Source organism: Pteropus medius, unplaced genomic scaffold, assembly GCF_902729225.1.
Source record: "Pteropus medius unplaced genomic scaffold, Ma_sr-lr_union100, whole genome shotgun sequence".
NCBI classification, from domain to species: domain Eukaryota; kingdom Metazoa; phylum Chordata; class Mammalia; order Chiroptera; family Pteropodidae; genus Pteropus; species Pteropus medius.
The window spans coordinates 6,603,414-6,612,667 of record NW_024342644.1 but is presented as its reverse complement, the minus strand read 5'-3'; the positions used below and the strand labels follow the sequence as shown (position 1 = coordinate 6,612,667).

Here is a 9,254-nt window from a genome sequence, read left to right as displayed (position 1 = left end):
TCCCCTTCACAGGTGTGGGGAAATGAGCTGTTAGCAATCCCAGCAGAAATCTTCCTTTGTTCTGCAAGTGTCCTCCTGGCCTGGCTGCAGGGCTGATCAGCATATTGCAGTCTCTGATTGAGTCTTGATTAACATTTTAATTCTCTTGCCTCCTCCCTACAAAGACCTAATAATCTAGGTCTTTGTCAATCTTTAATTTTAATTGAAGAATTTATCTTCCAAATAGGTAAGGAAACAGCAGAGTAGCTAAAATAATTTGATTTTTCTATCAATAACTTGAATTGCCTTTGAAGGCAATGAATATGTTACTGGAGGGTAGGGAGACAATAGGAATTTTTTTCTGAAGACGTGGGGAAAGAGTTCTTGAATAACTGGTTCGAGTGAACCTTGAGTTTTCAAAGATAGCCTATTTACTATGTTTAAGAAAATAAAAAAACAAACAAACAAACAAACAAACAAAAAAACAGGAAAAGAAAACCTAGAAGGAAATGTACTAAAATGTTGAGTAAGGATTTTTAATGGTGGGATTATGAGTGATTTTAATTTTTTTTATACTTAGAAACAGAACTCACTTTCAACTTCTAATTGTTTATGACCACAGATGACTTATGTTTCCATCATATCCCTATAGAGAAATTTCAAATAAATTCATTTTTCATTTTTGCAAAATTTATTTGCCAAGAACATGGGTTTGGAAAGTCTTTTTTTAACGCCCACAGCATCTGATATTACTAGGTGGGCTCTCATCCAAGTACTTACTAAGCCCGAGTCTGCTTAGCTTCCAAGATCAGACAAGATCGGGCACATTCAGGGTGGCATGGCTGTAGACCAGAAAGTTTTGAGAGTCAGTAGAGTTCACCTAAAAAGATGTTTGAGTTTAATTTTTCCCACTTAAATCCCTTACATTTTACACACAATTTTCTCTGTGGCAGACTTGTAAGAAAGAATCATATGTTATCAGTATCGATAAACAAAATTACCTCTAGTAACCAGAGACTATTTAAATTATAAAGATTAAAATACTTGAACAATATCTAGTCAGCTTTATTTTGAAATACAATCAGCGTAAGTATTTTCAAGAGCTGGAAAGGTATTGTGCTAACAAATGAACTAGAAATTAGGAAACTGGACTTCTAGATCTGAATCCAGTAAGAAGAATTCAGCTCTTATTTTTGCTTCACTATTATCTGATTTTGAGGGACTATATGTGTGGAGAATATATGCCTTTCTAGAGAAAGTTGCTTAGCTGTTGAGGAAATTATTAAAGAAATGAAGATTACACCGTGTTAGTTTTTCTTTTTATTACTAGCCACTGCCAAACTTTCTAATTTATGCAGATTACTTAACCATTTCGTGCCTCGATTTCCTCATCTGTCAAATGGGGTTGATAATAGTAACTTATGAGGAATTAATCAATTGATCCCATTTATAGTTCTTAGAATAATACTTGACATACAATAAACTCAAAGTAAACATTAGCCAGTATTCTCCTGTGGAAGTATTGCTACATGTCTACATGTAAAAGGACAGTCTTCACTACCCGTTGGTCAGAATCCATTAAAATGGACATATTCCTGTCTAAAGGAGTTTACACTGAAGTATAGAAAAGACCAATGAAGAAAGTAAATTAGTTGGGCCTATTAAACAACGGTGCTCAAGGACTATCATTTAAAAAGTGTTCATATCTTGAAAGTATTTTTATTAGAATGATGGTGAAAAATAATTTCAATTTCATTAAAAGAGGAAAAGGAGAATTTAACATCGCCTATAGAATCATATATGAAATATAATTTCTTTTTTTTTTTTTGATGTAATAGACTTTTTTTTTTTTCAAAATGTACCATTGGTAGGACCTGTTGTTCATGCATCTTCAACCAGCAGCTGGGGCATCTCTATCCTTGGTGTTTCTGGTGTAAATTATTTGAGCTCTATGCTTTGAAACTAGTTTAATAAGCCCTTTACTAAGGAGCAACTGAGGGGCTGCCCTGGCCAGGGAACCTCAGTCTCTCAGAGACAACAGCTGGGGTTATAAGCTTATAGTTGGGAACTAAAACAGAGTTTGTCATCTGTCTCTTTGTCAAACAAGACGAGGTTATTAAGCTTGTCCCAAAACTTTGCCTTTGGACCACTTCTTCTTTTTGGCCTTGCCCCCAAATTTGTTCACCGGTCTTTTGTCTTTCTTGGCCGACTTTCCGGCCTCTTTCTTCTTCTCTTCATCCTTGGGCGCATAACGAAGTTCTGAGAGCAGTTGCTACCACCGCAGCCTCGCTAAGACGTCGGACAAAAAGGTGAGATATAATTTCTTAATCATAATTTCTAAAAGTTGGAAAACATGAAAAGTTCTCACCCACCAAAAGCTTGCCCACTCCTCAGACTGTGATACTTTGTAATGATCCCTCTCCAGTTCGAGAATCGTTATGAATATACATTACTGTGTGTAAAAGATGATAAAGTATGTTATTTGTAATAGTCCATGAACATGAAATGAGAATATAAGTTTGTAAATCTCTTAAGATGAGGCAGAGAAGGGATTGGTTGGTTTTCTAAAGCTGAAGGCAGTGCCCAGAGAAAACTTTATGAAGGCCACAAAAGAAAGAGAAGGTGGCGAGAAACGGGGAGGAGCAGGAACTGACAGCCAAGTGAGCTTTTCTACAGATTAGGGACAAAAGCCCCAGTTTGCAGCAGCTCCACCGGCTACCTGGCAGTGGAGTTTTCAAGGAATGTCAGAGCTTTCTTGCCTCAGGTAGAAAACACCTTCCTTCAAGACATGGAGTAGGCTAAGCACTTATTATCCCCACCCTTTTACACTCTTCTTCAGCCTTTCTATCCAAAGGGAGGAAGGAGGGGAGCAAAACTACAAAGCTGCTTTTCTTAGCCAGAAATCTCTGCTTTTGTCTTGGTTCACTGCTAACTTGGGCACAACTGTTAATTAAGGAAGCTCGTTTCGTGGATTTTAATTCTGTAGTAAACTCAATGCACATTCAAAGGAGATATGTGGATTTTCCTGCTCTCTAATAAGAGAGTTTGTGTTTGAATGACAGGGGGCTTGAAGTATAAATTTGGTATGAGAAGGTGGTGAGGTTTCCTCTACATTTCCTTACAATCCTTTACAGACCAATTTACACTACAATATCTCATCAGACACAGCAAGAAAAAAGCATTTTTTTTTTCTTGTGTGGAAACATTACTCTGTTCATAGGATTGTGGTTTGATAGCTCTTGACTTAGTTTTGATGGACTTTCCAGGGTCATCCACACTCTCTTGCTTAGATAACATCTTGGAGATAAGGAGTCTGGGAGGAAGAAAGGTAGATTTTCCTGCAGGTAGCTCACCAGGTATTACGTGAATCAAGCAGGTAATGGTGACTGCAGTAGCAGTAGGTCCTAAGCAGCTTCAGACAAATGTAAAACAATACAAATGCTCAATGGCTGTGTATATTGAGTAGTAAATTTTAAAATTTAAACATTAATATTAGAGAAAATTTCTTTCTTTTAACGGGCTATGAATATATACATTTGGATATTTTATATTAGGCAGATGATGAATGCTAGCGTAATTTTCCTTAGGATAGGATGTTGTCGGTTTGGAGTCAGGTTAGTTAATTTGCATTTTGATCCTTCAGCATGTGGTTTTCTTGGAAAGGCTTAAGATGGAATTTAAAACAACACGTATATGTTGTTTTCCTTAGGGTTGAATTTAATTTCACACATGGGTTAATTATTATGCATTGACCATTCGGTAAGTGGGGTTTAAATCCTAAGTGTTTACAGGATTTCCAAATTATACTTCTAATAAAGTTACAGCCTTTTCTGTAATTGATCTGTAATTGGTAAGCAACCACTGGAGCCTTTTCAGCGATGTGAATTATGTGTTCGGATGCCAGCTAAGCAGAGCTGATGTATGACCCAAACCTTAATTTTCCTCCCAGTGATTATTTCCCTCTATATTTATCTATATATCGAGTGTGAGGGTGACAGTGCAACTAGACTTTGGGAAAGTCTGCATTTTGATTTTTTTAAAAAGTGCTTTGAGATGAAACTTAGAGGACACCAAATAAAGAGACTTCTCAAAGATTTCCCTTCCTCTTCATTCCCTCTTTTGTTCCTTCTATTTCCCATCAACTATGATGCCAAGCATCACTGAGATACTGCCCTCACTGCTCTGGCCCTCTGCCTTTGTTTGTCCAGGTGGCCCAGGAAACCCGATCTGGCTCAGGTCACTTGGCAATATAGTGAGGACAGAGGCTTCCTGTTACCTGTGACTGAGTGCCTGCTAGCACAGTCAGGTGACCACTCTGATTTTGTTCATTACTTTCCTTCTGGGTAGAAATTATATGTCCATGATGACATCCAGTCTTAACTCTATGAGCCCTTTTGGGTCTCTGTAGGACAAGTTTCTGCTTTTTACCCATTTCCTTCCTTCCTTCCTTCCTTCCTTCCTTCCTTCTTTCTTTCTTTCCTTCCTTTCTAAATACAAACAGAAAGCAAATTATTATGATTGCTAAACAGAGGGATAGAGTCAAAGAATTTGCTCGTTTTAAATTTGCTTCTTTGCTACCAACTTATAGCCTAGTAAAGGACACAGATCTAGGAATATCTTGCTTTAGAACAATAGGCTTAGTCTGTTTATTTCATCTGCTTCTCATAAGTAGGGAAAAATATTGCATAGAAGTGTCAGGGAGTCTCAGGTTCTACTGGGAAGCTTTTCCCAAGGATCTCCCATCATAATACCCACTTGGACCCACACTCTTCCTGAAGCTGTTCCAAGAGCAGTACACAAAGCTTTGCCAGCGATTTGGCTAGCTGTCTAATCTTACTCTTTATGGCTTGTCTTGGGTCTCATCAGCATGCTCATGGGCACTGCCACTGAAGCAAGGCAGGGGCGGCTAAGGATTCTCTTTATTAGAGCAGTGTAGCTTTCCACAGGTCTTTTCCAGAACTTCTTCAGTTATCCTGTGGAAAGCAGGTCCCCTGGCGCTGGACTCACAGGCAGCCAGATGCTCCCTCAGTTCTTCGTCCCTTCCAGACGTTTCCTGCTATAACTGGCATGATGCCCTCTCCAGGGTTTTACTCTTAGACATCAGACATCTCCAAGCAGAAAGCAGTAATTGTTATGGCATTGTTTACAGCTACGATGTGTAGGCTCTGTGTAACCAAGTTCTCGGGTGCGAGGGTGCGGGGGGGGGACCTCCAGCTTCCTTCCTGTTGCTCCTGGAGGGAAGCAGGGCGGGTAGGCTGCTGTCAAGGAGAGCTGGACACGGCCCACTGTGTCCGGCGCTACATGCAGGGTATCTGATATGAATGAGGCACAACACTTACCACTCTTACTGAATTCAAAATCTAGCACAGATGGTGGAAAGGCAAGGAGTGGGGCAGCTCGGATTTCTAGAATGACACTGATAGCTACAATTTATCAAATATTTCAACGGCTTCCTGCTGCCTTTAGGGTAAAATCCAAACTCATTCCTGTGGTGTCTTAGTTTGGGTTTCCTCAGATGAGGCTTCCAGTTTAAGTGATTTATTTGAGAGTTAATCCTAGAAAACACAGGTGGCAGGTGGGAAGTAGTTCGGGGAACATAAAAAAGCTAATAAATGGAGTGTTATCTAGCTCGTTCCACCACGAGCGAGTAGAACTTGATCCTTCTTTGGATTTCTTGGAAACATACCTCAGAGATATCCCACCAGAGGGACTAGGGAGCCGGATTATCCCCCATCCTGTCTGTCACTGGTGGAGAATTGCTTTGGGAAAGGCAGGAGGTGGATGTCACCTCCCTGGCCCTTCTGGCTGGCCACACTCTTGAGGTCAGAGCTGGTTGTAGCAGCGAGAGAAACCCTGAGACAGAATGATGAGTGCTGGCAGCGTGGGAGACTGGGCAGGACATCAGCAACATCTGCTAAACATGCTCTTATGGGAACATGGTTCTATAGTGTAGTGGTTAGCATGTCTGCTTTACACGCAGAAGGTCCTGGGTTCACATCCCAGTGAAGCCACGGTCCATGGTCTACAGCCATGCCACCCTGAACAAGCCCAATGTCTGATCTAGGAAGCTAAGCAGGGTTAGGCCTGGTTAGTACTTGGATGGGAGGCCACCTAGGAAGACCAGGTGCTGTAGGCATAAATAATAATAAATAATAAAAAAAGAAGAAAAAAACATGCTCTAACGTATTCCCACACAGGCAGGCATCTGGTGACTATTCCAGCGTTAACTCAGGAAGACAGAGCATAGGAGGGGTATTCCTGTTTAGGGAGATAATATTTCCAACAGGGTGAGTTAGGCATTGTTACGTAAAGAAGCTAAGTGGTAAGCAGGAGGGCCTCATAGCCCTAGCTGTAGGTCATTCCATAGGAACAGTTTAGTTAATAACAGATCTCTGGTATGATACTAAGAGCTGCCATTTTTGAGTACCCAGTATGCCCATGTACTGAGCATGCATATTTTCAGTTAATCTTCACAACATCTTTGTGAAGTAGAATGCATTATTCTCTTTTTGCAGGTAAGGAAATAAGGCTTAAAGAAATTCTGTAAATGGTCCATATGCTTGTTAGTGGTAGAAACAAGGCATAAGCCTCCTTATCTAACTCCAGCCTTTTTTTTTTTTTTCACTTGTTATTATATCTCTCAAATGTCAAGTGTTTTCATCTAAAGCAATCTCCCCACCTTTTATGTGTCACTAGCTTGTTGAAGAGACTGCAAAATCAGTTGTCTGATGGATCTGATAGTTTCCTTCTGGCGTCATTGAACTTGTTCCTCCAGCCCCTGGATTTTCTGTAAACTGGGAGTTAGGTCTAAAGGCTTGTTAGGTGCAGGTTGAATCATTCAGAGACCCTGATTCTAAGCTGGTCCTGCATACGACACACTGCATCCATGGGGAAGCTGCATGCTAAGACTGATCATTGGGTTCAGGAGGTGACAGTGGATTCCCCCGTCGCAAAGCTGCTTTTTTCCCCCCTGTGATCAGTAAGTAATCAGTCCATGGGGTGGTATTTTCAATGCCTGTGCTCTTACCCATAATATAATAGAACTATCTTAACTCCAAAGTTTCAAGTTAGATATGGCTGTGCCAAATCTGACCGCCACCAAGGTGCTGAGCCTGAACTAACAGAGGAATCTAGACTTCAGCCTTTGCTTACAAAGAAATGGAGAAGAGGCAGGATGTACCCCCTTCATATTTCCCTAGACCTGGCCATAGTGCAGGCTTTATGACCTTATCTTTTCAAGATACGCTTAAGCCCTACAGGCTGCAGAGGTTGAGCACCGAGAAGCTCAGGACAGAAGATGTTAGCACAGAGCTGAGGACACCGGGAGGACTCCCATCTTCCTTCCAAGGTCAGCCAAGTGCTGGGGGTGGCCTCTCCTTTCCTGCACTTGCATAGATTCACTTCATATGAGTCTGAGTCCCTATTTGTCTTTAATGCCAGCTGCCCACAGGGTCCTGAACAAGTAAAGAATCTGCCAGCTTCCACTTCCAAATATGGAAGTGGAATATCAGATCTGGTTTGGGCCTAGAATAGACCCCAAAGCACCAAGTGATTTGATGGCATTTCCACACATGCTATTCTCATTAACACTCTGCCTGGCCTGATGAGCTGTCCTACAATATCCAGATGTGTCCTGGGGGCTGGAACTCTACAGGGGGAGCCCAGGGCCGAATCGCTGCCACTGCCTCCCTGGGGACCCAGAGGCAGACTCCTGTGACAGTGCCTGTCATTTTTGCTGGACCATCACTACTTTTCGTTAACAATCTGGGTCAAGGGAAAAAGTTCATGGGCCCCTCCATTCTGAAAAAGTGAGATACAACCAATAGTAATTGTAGTTTGCCCTAAAGAGCAAACACAGGGTCTTCGAGCATATGAATGCTGGGCTTACCTACCAAGAAGGGACTCCTAATATCCTTCCCTCACCCCGTAAGTCTTGCCAGGTCAGCAAAGAACACATGGAAATATCCCTAAGAGGAAAAAGTAGTTGCCCAGACTTTTTGTCACGTATATTATGAAGACTCAAGTGAAGTATTTTGAGCCCTTCCATTGGAAGAAAATCTTGGATGCCGAAGCTGCTTTTTAAAAGCCAAAAGGCATGTTGGGAGAAATGCGTTGTGAGGACTGTGGCATGCCCATTACCCAGAAAGCTGAGGAACAACTTCCCTTCCCATGGCTGGTCTGTGCTGCATCTATCCTGACTGCTCAGTTGCAAGCTTTTTTTCCACCTCTGGCCCTTTCATCAGTCTGCTAATGAGGACACCTGCTTTGGTGAGGTGGTGACTTCCTCTCTTAGAAGAGGAAGGAGTCCTCCAGTATACTTCACAGCCTTTAAATGGAGATGATCTCCAGCTGCTACTGAGCTGGATGGACCAGCCCATTGGGAAGCCGGCATGGTCTGGAGCTACTCTGTCATGTGTTTGAACACCCATGATGAAGTGCCATACAGAAGATACAAAAATCAATTGTGTTGCAGCTATAATAGAACCGAGTGAAAACTTTCTACATAGCCAGAAAGACTATCAAATGATGGCCCATGATACTCCTGTGTTAAACAATACTTGACTACTTGACTTAGCCCAATTCAATAGAACAAGAGTTTGGAACACTCCCTTAAAATGACGTTTGACCTCATGTGACCTCATGAGGTACATTTCGTCCCTGACACTGTGCTGGGTATTGGGAGGAAATAGAAGTTATATAGTCTCCACTTATAAGGAGCTCCTAGATTAATAAATTGAATATCTTGGCTTATTGAGAGTTATTATCATAAACACTATTTTTTTTTCAAAGAATTGAAGCACAATAAATCTATTTAATGTTAAATTATACTAAATCTAAGCTTTTCTTTAATTTAGACATCATTTTATACTCTTGAAATACCTTTGCCTTTTAAGTATGAACATCAGATATCCTTGAATAATATAGCAAAAAAAATCTGTTATTTGAATTTTCAGGTGTCTAGATTCCAGAGAAATAAGTCTATATTATGCATTTAATCAGCCTCCCTACCAATCCTCTTCTATTAAATGCCATCCTCCCTGGGGCCTCACAGTGTGCCAATTCAATACCACTTCCTTGGCCTCAGGCCAGACCCCATGTAAGTTTTTTTTAAAGGCCTAGATAATGTTGTCTAGGTTGGCAATGTGTCTAATTCTTGGACTAGTGACAAACTTTATGGTCTATTTAGCAGAGATTTTGCTTCATCATTTCACCCCTGAAAAGATAAGGTGGTAATAACCAAAAAGTAAAGCCTGTTTAGTCAAAGACAAATTGTT

General features: G+C 41.0%; 2 pseudogenes; one reads left to right on the top strand and one right to left on the bottom strand.

Annotated features, from left to right (window-relative positions):
- Positions 1-1,870: 1,870 nt before the first annotated feature.
- LOC120605620 (40S ribosomal protein S25-like) lies at positions 1,871-3,276 on the bottom strand (annotated as a pseudogene).
- A 2,723-nt stretch (positions 3,277-5,999) lies between these two features.
- LOC120605668 (uncharacterized) lies at positions 6,000-6,115 on the top strand (annotated as a pseudogene).
- The last annotated feature ends 3,139 nt before the right edge of the window (positions 6,116-9,254 follow it).